This window comes from Triticum dicoccoides, chromosome 3A, assembly GCF_002162155.2.
Source record: "Triticum dicoccoides isolate Atlit2015 ecotype Zavitan chromosome 3A, WEW_v2.0, whole genome shotgun sequence".
NCBI classification, from domain to species: Eukaryota; Viridiplantae; Streptophyta; class Magnoliopsida; order Poales; family Poaceae; genus Triticum; species Triticum dicoccoides.
Window position 1 is genome coordinate 25,350,769 of NC_041384.1, and position 14,114 is coordinate 25,364,882.

The 14,114-nt window shown below is 45.1% G+C and overlaps 1 non-coding gene and 1 pseudogene across 1 annotated transcript; both read right to left on the reverse strand.

Annotated features, from left to right (window-relative positions):
• The window catches only part of LOC119271800, a 9,743-nt pseudogene extending 1,953 nt beyond the window's left edge, over positions 1-7,790 (reverse strand).
• Positions 7,791-12,762: 4,972 nt separating this feature from the next.
• On the reverse strand, positions 12,763-12,835 carry TRNAA-UGC. The gene has a single exon. It is a non-coding gene; the product is annotated as a tRNA-Ala (tRNA).
• Positions 12,836-14,114: the final 1,279 nt, after the last annotated feature.

Consider the following 14,114-nt stretch of genomic DNA (forward strand, 5'->3'; position numbering starts at 1 on the left):
CCCTCTTCTCTCTTGTAATGAATTGAGTTTCTCCTTTGAAGTTATCTTATCGGATTGAGTCTTTAAAGACTTGAGAACACTTGATGTATGTCTTGCCGTGTATATCTGTGGTGACAATGGGATACCACGTGCCACTTGATGTATGTTTTGGTGACCAACTTGCGGGTTCCACCCATGAACCTATGCATAGGGGTTGGCACACGTTTTCGTCGTGATTCTCCGGTAAAAACTTTGGGGCACTCTTCGAGGTCCATTGTGTTGGTTGAATAGATGAATTTGAGATTGTGTGATGCATATTGTATAATCATGCCCACGGATACTTGAGGTGACATTGGAGTACCTAGGTGACATTAGGGTTTTGGTTGATTTGTGTCTTAAGGTGTTATTCTAGTACGAACTCTAGGGCTGCTTGTGACACTTATAGGAATAGCCCAACGGATTGATTGGAAAGAATAACTTTGAGGTGGTTTCGTACCCTACCATAATCTCTTCGTTTGTTCTCCGCTATTAGTGACTTTGGAGTGACTCTTTGTTGCATGTTGAGGGATAGTTATGTGATCCAATTATGTTAGTATTGTTGAGGGAACTTACACTAGTGAAAGTATGAACCCTAGGCCTTGTTTCCACACATTGCAATACCGTTTACGCTCACTTTTATCACTTTCTACCTTGCTGTTTTTATTATTTCAGATTACAAAAACTATTATCTACTATCCATATTGCACTTGTATCACCATCTCTTCGCCGAACTAGTGCACCTATACAATTTACCATTGTATTGGGTGTGTTGGGGACACAAGAGACTCTTTGTTATTTGGTTGCAGGGTTGCTTGAGAGAGACCATCTTCATCCTACGCCTCTTGCGGATTGATAAACCTTAGGCCATCCACTTGAGGGAAATTTGCTATTGTCCTACAAACCTCTGCACTTGGAGGCCCAACAACGTCTACAAGAAGAAGGTTGTGTAGTAGACATCACCCCGCTGCCTCATCCCTACGGTGCGCCTCCGCCGCACCATTACGGTGCGCCGCCGCCACCCTACTCGGCGTGCCCAACGAACCCCTACCCGGCGCCGCCCCAACCCTACTCGGCGCCCCCGTCGAACCCCTACCCGGCACTGCTCCAACCCTACCCGACGCCATCTCAGCAGCCACAAGGGGCTGCGACTGCCTCGCAGTATGGGGCTCCGGCCGTGGCATCCTACGGCGCCTTGGTGGCTGGTTCCCTGGATCCTACCCGCCCTACTCGGTGCCTGCTGCGCATCCAGGGGCGGCCCCGTCGATGGGTCTTTATGCACCGTTGCACGCTCACGCTGATCCGGCCACGGTGTCATCGCCGTTTTACTTCTTGCATCTGCTGCCGGTGAAGCTCGCGCCGGACAACTACCTGTCCTGGCGTGCCCAGGTGTTGCCTCTTCTGCGGAGCCGCTATCTGGAGGGCTACGTTGACGGATCCATCCCGTGTCCGCCCTCTCATCACCCGGCGTATCACACATGGGTGGCCCAGGATCAGGCCATCCTCTCCGCCATCCAGTCCTCGCTCACCCCGAGCGTCTCGTTGCTGGTCATCTTCGCCGCTACGTCCCGGGAGGCGTGGGCGGCGCTTCACAGCAGTTTCACCTCTCAGTCTCAGGTGCGTGCTCACTCTATACGCACCGAGCTGGGTGAGACTAAGCTTGGTGACCTGAGCATCACGGACTACTTCAACAAGATGCCGTGTCTCGCCGACACGTTGACCTCAGTTGGCCAGTCGCTGCAGGATGAGGAGTTCACCACCTTCGTGCTTAATGGGCTTGATGATGATTATGAAAATCTCGTTGGGAATGTCCATGGCCGTGATGATCTGCTCCCACCTCGTGAGCTCTATGCACGACTCCTTGGTCGTGAACAACGCATTAAGGCGCGACGCGTCTCCCCCGGTTTCGCCTCCGCCAATGCCGCGACTCGTGGCAAACCCCCGCGGTCATCCTCTTCAGGTGGCAGACCGGCGCCGTCTTCATAACCGGCCTCGCGGGGCAATGCTTCGACCATCACAGGCCGTAACTGGCCGGTGGCGTGTTGTTCTTCTTGCGGTGCTCCGCAGGCCTGCCAGCTGTGTGGCATTGAGCGCCACATTGCCTCTCGCTGCCATTGTCGCTACAAGCAAGACTTTCTGGGCCTCGGCAAGAATGGCAAAGGGAATGACAAGCAGGCCGCCACCGCGGTGACGAGTCATGATCATGGCCGCACTCCGTCTTACTCCATTGATCCTGCGTGGTACATGGACACTAGAGCTACCAACCACCTCACCGGCGAGATGGGCAAGCTCTCTACTCAGGAGCCATATCGTGGTCATGATCAGGTGCACACCGCCAGTGGAGCAGGTATGCGCATCCCCCATGTTGGTCAGACCTCTCTCCGCACACAATTTTCACACATTACATCTTTCCAATGTCCTTTGAGTTCCCTCTGCTACGCGTAGTTTGTTGTCCATTCCTCAACTTACTCGTGATAATAATGTCCTTGATGAGTTTCACCCTTTTTGTTTCTTTATCAAGGATCGGGACACGAGGGCCGTTGTGCTTAGCGGTCGTCTTCGCCATGGCCTGTAAGCACTTGATGCGCCGCGCCCACCTTCCATGTCGTCTTCTCCTCAGATGTTCAGTGGTGTTCGTGTGTCGGATACATACTGGCATGCGCGCCTTGGTCACGGCATCTCCCATAGTTCAACATGTATTGCATCGTCATGAACTACCAGTTGTGTCCAATAAAACTGTTGAAACTATCTGTGATGCCTGTCAGCAAGGCAAGAGTCATCAACTTCCTTTTTCAGAGTCTAGTCATGTTGTGAAACATCCTCTTGAGCTTGTGTTTTCTGATGTATGGGGTCATGCCCAGACATCCGTTAGTGGTCACAATTATTATGTCAGTTTTATTGATACTTATAGTCGGTTTACTTGGCTATATCTTATTAAGCGCAAGTCTGATGTGTTCGATGTATTTATTCAGTTTCAAGCACACGTTGAGCGTCTTCTTAAGCAGAAAATCATCCATGTTCAATCCGATTGGGGGTGAATACCACAACCTCCACTCGTTCTTTAACAAACTTGGGATTTCGCATCATGTGTCATATCCTCATACACATCAGCAGAATGGAACTGCCGAGCATAAGCATCGTCATCTTGTTGAAATTGGCCTAACCTTGCTAGCTCATGCATCTGTTCCGTTTCGGTTCTGGAGTGATGCTTTCTCCACAGCCTGTTTTCTTATAAATAGGCTTCCCTCAACACTTCTGAAAATGCAAACCCCGCTTGAACTCCTGCTCAATGAGATTCCAGACTACACATTTTTTAAAGTGTTCGGGTGTGCATGTTGGCCTCACCTACGTCCGTATAACAAACGTAAGCTAGAGTTTCGGTCTAAGAAGTGTGTTTTTCTCGGCTATAGTTCACTTCACAAAGGGTACAAGTGCTTACATGTTCCTACCAATCGCGTCTACATCTCTCGTGATGTTGTGTTTGATGAAAATGTGTTCCCTTTTCATGCACTTCCGACTCACTCTATCATTCCTACATCACCGGTGCCCATGTCTATACCTTCGCCTGATCAATTTATGGATGTTGCATATACCCCTGCGTTGCTTCCTAATCATGATGCAGGTATTGGACGCGACGCTCGGCTTGAGCTTCTTGATGGACAGGTCACGGATGAGTCTCCTAATCGGGACGTGCATGCGCCATGCATGTCGGGTGGCAGCAGTGGCACCCGCCAACCCGTCACCGCTTCACCCATGGAGGCTACCCCGCGGGCGCCGGTCCCGCCCGACTCCACGCTGGTCTCGCCCGGCCCGGTGTTGGCCTCGCCAGCGCCAGCCTCGTCCGGCTCCCAGCTGGGCTCGCCTGGTCCACTGGCTGTCGTCTCGCCTGGGCCGGTGCCGGCCTCGCCCGCACTAACGGGCCTCTCGCCTGGGCTGGCTGCTGCCTCCACTGGCCCGAAGGTGCAGTCACCTGCTCCGGCCAGTCCCGTCTTGGCACCCGGGTCACCGACCAGCCCTATCTCGGCCTCCCGTGAGCTCGACTCGCCTGGTTCTGTGTCGGCCTCGTCAACGTCATCTGTTGCACCGATTTTGCCAGCAAAGCCTACTGTCACTCTTCGTCCTCGAACACAGAGCCGATCCGGTGTCTTTTGTCCAAAGGAACACACGCATGGGACGGTTGCGTGGCTTGCTGCGTGCATGGATCACACTGCTGCCGATCCCACTGCAGAGCCTCGTCACTTTCAGGCTGCACTAAGTATCCCTCACTGGCGTGATGCAATGGAACAGGAATTTCATGCTCTACAAAAGAATGACACTTGGCGTCTTGTTCCTCCAGTATCTGGCGTCAACATCATTGATTCCAAGTGAGTTTTTAAAGTCAAGAGACATGTTGATGGCTCAATCGAACGCTACAAGGCACGGCTAGTTGCCAAGGGCTTCAAACAGAGGTATGGTCTTGATTATGAAGACACGTTCAATCCAGTCATCAAGCCTACTACCATTCGATTACTACTGTCTCTTGATGTTACTCGTGGATGGTTCCTTCATCAGCTCGATGTGCAGAACGCTTTCCTACATGGAATTCTGGAGGAGGAGGTTTATATGAGTTAGCCGCATGGTTTCGTTGATCCGGCACGCCCTCATCATCTCTGTCGTCTGGTTAAGGCGATGTATGGACTCAAACAGGCTCCTCGTGCGTGGCATGCTCTCCTTGGATCTGTTCTTCGGGCTCTTGGGTTTACTCCCTCCACTGCTGATACGCCGCTATTTCTCCTACATCGCTCTGAAGTTACGATGTATCTCTTGGTTTATGTTGATGACATCATTCTCATCAGTTCCTCTGATGCTTCTGCTGATCGTCTTGTGACTGCCCTCAGTGACGATTTTGCTGTCAAGGATTTAGGTGCTCTGCATTTTTTCCTTGGTCTTGAGGTTTCACGGTCCTCCGTTGGGTTGACCCTCACTCAGAAAAAGTACTCCTTGGACTTGTTGCGCTGTGCTGGAATGCTCAAATGCAAACATGCTATCACTCCGATGTCTGCCACTGATCGGTTGTTTGCTCTTGATGGTGACTCTCTCTCTCCTCTGATGATGCTATTGAGTATCACAGCCTCGTTGGTGGTCTGCAATACCTTACTATTACCAGGCCTGATATCTCCTATGCAGTCAACCGTGTGTGTCAATTTCTGCATGCATCCAGGATGTCTCATTGGTCAGCTGTGAAGCGTATTTTGTGATATGTCGGTCTTACTGCCTCCTATGGTTTGCTTCTTCAGCCTGCACCCTCATAGGAGCTCTCAGCTTTTTTTGATGCAGATTGGGCTGGTAGTCCTGATGACAGGCGATCCACGGGGGGTTATGCGGTATTTGTGGGTCCTAACTTGATCGCCTGGAATGCTCGTAAGCAAGCAACAGTGTCTCGCAGTAGTACTGAAGCTGAGTACAAAGTTGTTGCTGATGCGACTGCTGAGATTATTTAGGTACAGTTTCTATTGAGAGAATCGCGTGTCCCTCAAGCTCACCCTCCGGTTCTGTGGTGTGACAACATCGGTGCTACATATCTTTCATCTAACCCGGTGTTTCATGCTCGGACAAAACACATTGAGGTGGACTATCATTTTGTTCGGGAAATTGTTGCACAGAAACTACTTTGTATCAAGTTCATCTCATCAAATGATCAACTTCCTGACATCTTCACGAAGCCTCTTCCACAACCACAGTTTGTAGGCTGTAGGCACAATCTTAACTTGCTTTGTACTTGAGGCCATAGTTAAGATTGAGGGAGGGTGTTAGACTATATATACATAGCCTCTGTACACATATATTGTAACGTTGTATTGTACCCTTTGGGTACATCTATATAATGAGATAGCCACACCCCGTTTAAGGTGTCGAGCAGTTCCCAAGTCATATGTCTTACACCCTTGTGAACAGCACCCCCGTCTGCGGCACCCACGACGGCACGAGGAGGCTTACGCCCTTGGTCCTCTCCACAAACTCCTCCATGAGGTAGGCCAGGGGGTCCTTCTTCCTCTCGACATCGTAGTAGTTGGCGTTGACGGCCCCCTTGTCGCTCGGGCTCCGTACCACCCACAGGAAGCGTTGCCCGCTAAGCTCCAGGCCGAGCGCGAGCTCGTGCATCTGCTCCGTCGGCAGCGAGCCTGCGGAGCCAAACGAGACGAAGACGACCGACTTCGGCGGCTGCCGGTCGAGCCAGTCAAGGCACATGGCGCGCGGCTCGTCGCTGGCGTCGGCCCGTATCGGTGGACCAATATTGTAAACCGGAGGGCGCCCGGGCTCCGGGTGAGAGAGCACCCTGGCGGCGTCCGGATCGACGGCGTCGAAGGAGTTGACGAGGATGGCCTCGGATTCGCGGTAGAGCCTGGTGTGGTGCACCATCCACCGGTAGCAGGGGTCGGACTTGTCCTGGAGCGCAGACATGATGTCCGGCCCCAGGATGGGGACGCAACCGGGCAGCCTGACGGGCTCGGAGAGGTCCCGGAACTCGCCGGGCATGGAGACGTCGAGCTCTGGGAGGTGGAGCATGAGCGTAATCCCTTGGAGGTTCCCCGCATAGAACAGGTACCTCCTCGGCACGCCGGCGACCACGGCAGCGTCGAACGAGTCTTTGCCGAACAGGTCGGCAACGTAGGCCACCAGTCGCGTCGTCTCCCTAAGCCCGGACAGAATGCCCGTCAGTGCCGGAACCAACCGGGCAAGGTCAGAGAGGTCGACGGGCGGGAGGGAGAGGGAGGCGATGGCAGGCGGGAGTGAGGCGAGGAAGGCCCGCTGCGTGGCGGACGACGTGGACGCAAAGGTGATGAGCGTGGCCGTGACGCCGTGCCGCGCGGCCAGGCGCTCGGCAAGCTCGGCGTCACTAGCATCGCCACGGGAAAAAAATTCTATGAGACCAAGTCTCACGCGAGACCCATCCTAATGGATGACACGTGGCATTCACAAATCACAAAGCATCCCCCACCCCTACTTAAAATCAGGGGGGAGAGAGATTAGATACTTTGTGATTTGTGAATGCCACGTGTCATCCATCAGGATGGGTCTCACCTGCTAACCGTGAGACCTGGTCTCATATAATTTTTTTTCCATCGCCACGTGCGGTGGTCGGCAAGCCTTAGCCGTGCCGTTCGCCTCGATGGTTTCTCCGTGGGATTACGGTGGTGTTTGTTAGACTCGATCGTCGGTGTGTTTTGCTTCGGGGTTTATGTAAGTATAGGGAAAAGGAAAATGGAATTTAGAACTTCCTCCGTTTTTAAATATAATTTTTTTTCGTGATTTGAATATGGCCTACATACGGATGAATATAGACGTATTTTAGAATATAGATTCATTCATTGTACTCTATATAATGTTCATATTAAAATCTTTAAAAAGACTTATATTTAAGATCGGAGGGAGTACTATATATCAACAGCATGCATGCAGATTCATATCGCCAGATCTCTAATCTAATAGATAGCCAGCATCCGTGATAGGAGGTAGATCACGCGCAGACAGTATTTTGTGACTGGTCGGTTCGGCTCCTTGTGGCCCAATCATTTGCTATTTGGAGTGAGCTAAACATGAAATTTTGGCAAGTTTCGATTTTACCATTCGACGGCGCGGCAGAGTTTAACAGCGGGAAAAGCTCCAATTCACAAACTCATCCGCGTCATCGCCTTCCCCGGACAACACTGCTGTCTCCTGTGGAGTCTATCCGCCTTTCCCTTTCAAATCTTATCTTTTCACCGACCTGTCTCCCGCGCTTGTTTCTTCCTCATCTTTTCCCCTTTCTATCTTCATTCATTAAGCTAGCTAAGAAAAAGCAGTGCTCGAGATGCATTGTCATCTATACCAATAAAAATATATCGAGGGGCAAATTCAATTCTATCTCGGCAATCAAACTAAGTCAAACCATCGACCTATATTACTTTAAATGGTGAATTCTCAACATGTTTAACATACAGTTAATATCATACCTAATATCATTTCTCGAGTGCCGTGGCACCAGGCAAAATCAAATATCACAGTAGTGCTTCACATCCAAACAGAGTTGATCTGTAAGAGGAGAGACACAATGATGCACGTCCTCGCCGATCGGAGAACATAAAGCACGATTATAGCATGTTGGCTAGATCATCGCGCATGAGTTGAACTGACATGGATGGTGAGCCTCTATACAACCAAGCCGGCAAACAAAAGTGAAAGAGCACGCCCTCTCATGCAATGCTCATTGTTGTCAGCGGCGGATCCAAATTGGGTTGAACTGAACCCAACGAATTTTGCTTCGTACGTGCAAGTAGGTGCATGTTTACTTGACGTGAACCCATTAAAAAATTGTGACTGAACCCATCAACGAAAACTTGTCCCGCTGCACCAGTGCTGGGCTATTTTGCTTTGGATGTGTATATAGAGAGACTATTTCAAAATATACACATATATAAAAAATTATTGCAATAAAAAATTTAGTAAACATTTGCCACGTATTAAAAGAATTCCATGCAGTCTTGAAAAGGTAGTACCATTGAAAAATGTGACATTTAAAAATATACACATTTTTTAAATTTTGTTCATGATATTTCCAAGAATATTATGAAAAATATAAAAAATTGTTCATGTAAACAATGTAAAATTCAAAGAATTGTTCATGGAATTTAAAAAATGACAGTGTGTTTAAAAATATGTTTCATGGCATTTTACAAGAACGCTTATGAACTGTAAAAAGGTTGTTCACGTAATTTCAAAAGATAATCATAACATATAATAAAATGTTTGTGATATTTTATAAAAACTTTCTAACAATTTCTTACATGTTTAAAAATATTGATGATATTTGGTAATGAATTTTAATTATGTTTTTAAAATGTTTATTTTTTACTTCGAAATATTCAATGCACATTTTACAAATATTTCACATGTATAGTCGGATAATTGTTCAACATGTATCTAAATAATGTTCAATGTGTATCAAAACAAATTTTCCATTTGTATACAAAAAATGTTAAATGTGCATTCGGAGAAAATTGGCTTGCATTTAAAAAAATTAAAATAATGAAAATTAAAATAAAAACAGAGAATACAGAAAATAAAACCGACCCAAACAGTGCAAAAAGTTTCACTAACCGCATCTGAAAAGGTTCCAAAAATCACTGGGTTCATCTTGTTGGGCCAGCCCACATAACCGATTACTTGAGGCGAGCGTTGCTACGGTCTCACAATAAGCGAGACGTAGCATTTGCGGCAAATGAACAACATGTCGAAAAAGAAGAAGAAAAGACAAAGAAAAAGGCTTGGTTTCAGCAGGCAGATCGCACGCGGACGTTTGCCGCCTCGTCTGTGTGACATGTGTCATGCGGGGCTCACCTAGCATTATCTTTTATGTTTTGCAACTGAGCCTATGTTGCAGTTTTCCCACCGGTATGTTGTAGGATATGAATCTGGATCCGTCGAGCGCAGTTGCCTCACGTGTTCCTCCCAAGCTCCCGTTCTTCCTCTAATTTGTGTAACGTCATTTATGTTGCAAAAATCCTTCTGCAACATCATCCATGTTGCAAAAAAGTGAAGACTAAAAAAATTGTAACACTTAAATGTTCCAGCAATATGAACTATGTTGCAAAGAGGGTTCTGCAACACTGACTTTGTTGCAACAATGAGGACGGGGTTAACCGTTGGTTGGACCAGATCTAACTGCTGAGTGGGCGGATCTTTTCAAATTATCTGTCGACGGACGCATAACACTGCCCAAAGACAAAGCTACAAATGAAGTTACGTTGATGGAGACCTCAGCTAGGGTTTTCCACTTTTCCCTACCTATAAACGGAAGCATATGGATAGAAATTGATTTTTATTTTTTTGCAGGGTAAAAAATCGTTTCCTATTTGCCACATGTTGCACAAATTGTCGCCGCAGCACTTGAGATATTTCTCTACTTGTACACAAAGTTTTCTCTTTCGGTTTGGGGAACGTTCTCGAGCTTTGAGGCCGTTTTTTCTGGTTTTGGAAACCTTCTAGTAAGTTCCCAAACCGGCTTTTTTTCCAAAAAAAAATAGTTTTCTTCTTTGTCTATCCTTCCTCTTTTGTGTTTCTTCTTTCAATTTTGTTAATTTTTTTATTTTTAAGTTTGTATTTTATTTTATCAAAAAATGTTATCAAAATTTATAAAATGTTCGCACTTTCCTAAATATGTTTTATAATTTATTTTCTGTTTTAAAACTTTGCTCAGAACTTCCAAAACAGAGTAGTACTGCGAATTTTGTTTACTTCTTTTCCAAAATTGTTCAAAACTGTAAAGAATTTCTGAAAAAAATCACATTCTAAATTTTTGTTTGTGAATTTCATAAAATATTCCTGTTTTCAAAATTTATTCACAAATTCAAAAAATGTTCGGGGAATTTCATAGACTGTTTGCATTTTGAAAATGGTATTCACAATTTCGAAAAAAGTTCACATTTATCAAAAATTGTTCAAAAATTCAAAAAAAACGTGTTTTCATAATTTGTTCGCAATCATTTTGAAGAAGTGGTTTATAATTCTGAAATTGTTCGAATTTTTTATAAAAGTTATTTTCGAAATTTACTCGCAAATTCAACAAATTTTCAGCGAATTTCTGAAAATGTTTGCATTTTGAAAATGTAGTTCATAATTAAGGAAAGTGTTCGCATTTTTGAAAAAAAAATCTTCCTGTTTTCAAACTTTATTCAAAAATTCAAAATTATTCTTGTTTCCATAATTTGTTCTTAAATTTATAAAATGTTCAGGGAATTTCATAACACATTTATGGATGTGATGATGAGCCTAATGGGTATCTGCAGCCCCTTTTCTTTGAATGTGTTTTCAGCAAAAATTTCTAGATGGCCATTTGAATTGAATGGAACACAGACCTAGATACCATTGAGATGCTTGCAGATGGCAAGAACAGATACCACAACAAGGGTTTCAAAGAAAGTTTGATAGCAGGATGTTGGAGCACATGGAAGCATAGGCCTGGCATCATCTTTGACAACAATGAAAGAGATCTACCACATTGCATAACTTGCTTCAAAGAGCAGTACGGCACCATCATGAAAAGAGCCAAGCCCAGCCTTAAGGAGGGAATGCAATCATGGCTAGACACATTGTGAACTTTTTTTTGTAATTATCTTTTTGTACCATCCATGTACAGTGCCATGTATTACCCCCTCATATTAATGAAAAACCGAGTTATGGTAGGGATTTTCCCTACTGTGTTAGCTCAAAGAAAAATTTCATAAAACATTCACGTTTTTAAAATTTTGTTCATAATTTTGGAAAATATTCGGGTTTTTTAATTTGTTGTTGTTTCTCTAAAAATGTTTGCATTTTCAAACAGTTGTTCGTAGTTTCAGAAAATGTTCTCATTTTCAATTTTGTTCCATTAAAAAATGTTTGAGTCTTTAATAATTTGTTATCAAATTTTGTAAATGTTTGTTTTTTTCAAAAAATGTTTACTTTTGTGGAAAAGAAATTCACGTTCAAATTTCAAAAAAGGATTAAATCTTTCACTACCTGTTGTTTATATAAAATAAGCTGCCATTTTTAGATAAAAAATCTGTTAAATACATTGGCTATCGACGTGGTACACAGGAGGTCGTGCGCTCGATACCACTAAGACATGTTTTTTGGGGGAAAATGTGAGTTGTTCTTTAAGCTTTGCCGCTGTCGTTCGTTTTTCTTTAAGAATCACGCTACAAATCTTGAAGTGGAGTCAGCCGGTCGCACTGGCTAGCAGCACGAGCGTTTTTGGCGTTGGTCATCCGACCTAGGGCACCGATTTTTGTTGATTTTTCATCGCACTCTACCACAAATGGGCCAACCCAGGTCAGCTGTCCCCTGTGCTAATCGTCTACTATTTGCCCCCAATAAGCGGCATATAGGAGGTCCCCTAGCACTTACAACAAATGCCCCCCCCCTCCCGGTCGTAAAAGAAGTAGAAAGAAGAGTAGAACATGATGATAGCCAGTTCCATGTGTACGGGCCGATCGATCGACCTCAGATGGGCTTCTACGTACCTATAAGGGGGCGATGGATAAAAATAATTAGCATAGCCTGCAATAAATGAATGAAATATTAGTTGAGGGATACCCTTGCCAATGGTCACTCCTATCTTTTTAGAGGCTGACAAGTGGCACTTGTCACAACCTGCAAGTTTTTCTTTTTTCGTAGATTTTTTTAATATATTTCATCTCTTGAATTATGCGTCTAAATGCTAAACCAATTTCATCATTGGATTTCTTGCGCCGAAATCTTCAAAACTAGATAACATGTTAATAGGTTTCAAGGAACTTTTCCCCTTTTCCTGAAGCACATGAGATTCAAATATGTGCTTCTTGTGGAAGAAAACAAATGCGGAAAAACCCACCGCAAATCAATGCCTCCACTTGAAGCAAATATGCGCTTCTCGTGATAGTAAAATACATTGCATTTTTCCCTTTCCGTGTGCTTCTCACAGGAGCAAACCTCCACAAGAAGCAAATATGTGCTCCTCGTGAAAGCAAAAAATCATGATTTTTTCTCTTCTCAAGAAGTGCAGTTGTGCTTCTCGCGGAAGCAAATCTGTGCCTCCACGTCTCTGCTTCTTATATGGAAGCAAAAAACAAAAGGTTTCGTGATCTTCCCTTACCGAGAGCCCAACAGAGAGGCTAAACTGTATTAATTGAGGCCCAACACGGCCCAAATTTTCTAAAGGCCCAACTGATTAAAAAAGACCGCACAGACATTAAAAAATGTAGAAAGAATTGGAGATGCGGGGGATCGAACCCCGTGCCTCCCGCATGCAAAGCGGGCGCTCTACCATTTGAGCTACATCCCCGTTGATGCAAAAGTAGTCTTAAACATCTTCATTATCATTTATCACTTCCTTAATCCCAATGAAATGGTTATCAGAGGAACAGGCAGCAGGGTAGTACTGGCATAGAAATACACGCTCCCAAGAGTGAGAGTGTGTGTGTGTATAAGTTTTATCTAGTGAATTTTGTTCTGGCAATTTTACGATGATGCGTACTTGTTCAGAACAAGCAAACCGTGTAGAGTGCTTTGTACTAAAAATTATTCGCTTCTCTCTTTTTGTGGTATAGTCGTCCATGCTGTCAAAAACAAGCAAACCCAAACCTGTAGTCAGTTCTATGCCATTCTCAGGGAAGAGATGATGGATTCGTTTGGAACCATGTTTTTCCAAATGTCCAGGCAGAAACAGCAAATGTTCAATGTACATTTATACGAAAGCAAAGGGGTTTGAAGTTTATCATGTTTTCTGAAGTGAGAAGTTTCTGTTTTGTCGAGGTGTTCGTACTGGCTGCAGTCTGCTCCTATCTCCTTGAAGGTTGTGATCAACCGTGACAAGATTTTGCCAAATGAAAGTATGAAACCCATCGAGCAAGGGTGCTCATTGCTCCACTCGGTGGAGCAGACAGTATCGGTGGCTGAGCATGCCAAGTGCATTTCCTTACAGACAAATAGGCCCCACAAACTTTAAGGATTAGTGGACCAATTAGAAAATCTTTCGTTGCTTTATTTTCTGGGGAAACTGGTTGTTGCTTCAAAAGGTTAAATTCTTTAATATTGTAAAACATAGCTTCTGGAAAGAAGTATTTTCTGCGTTTTTGAAAAAATGAAGCATTTCCATGTAGAGATGCAATCCATGGCGTCGTTACGAAATACAACAAATCTAAGCAGGTCAATTATTGGCTATTGGAGTATGGTGCACGACACGAGGCCCAAATGCAGCAGCAGCACATTAAATTTCCAGTAAGGCACACATGTTGTGCCTGCATTCTTCATGTGAAGAGTAAGAGAAACAATGCAATTGCTAACAAGAACGAATTGCATGCATGGTGCAGTAATATAATCATGACTAGATACATGGCCATCTTATTATCTAGGCATATGGCTCGTATGTATATATACATAGTGTCATAGTCCATCACAAAGTGTATTCCTTCCTCAAGTAACAAACAGTAGCAAGTCAGCATGCTATAGCTTTAAACGGGAGCATGTATTCATGGGCTTAGTAGTTACTATGAGATGTTGGAGTGAAACAAACAAGCCATGTGTTTTCCTATATGAGTTGTGCGAAAGAGCCGATCCATCTC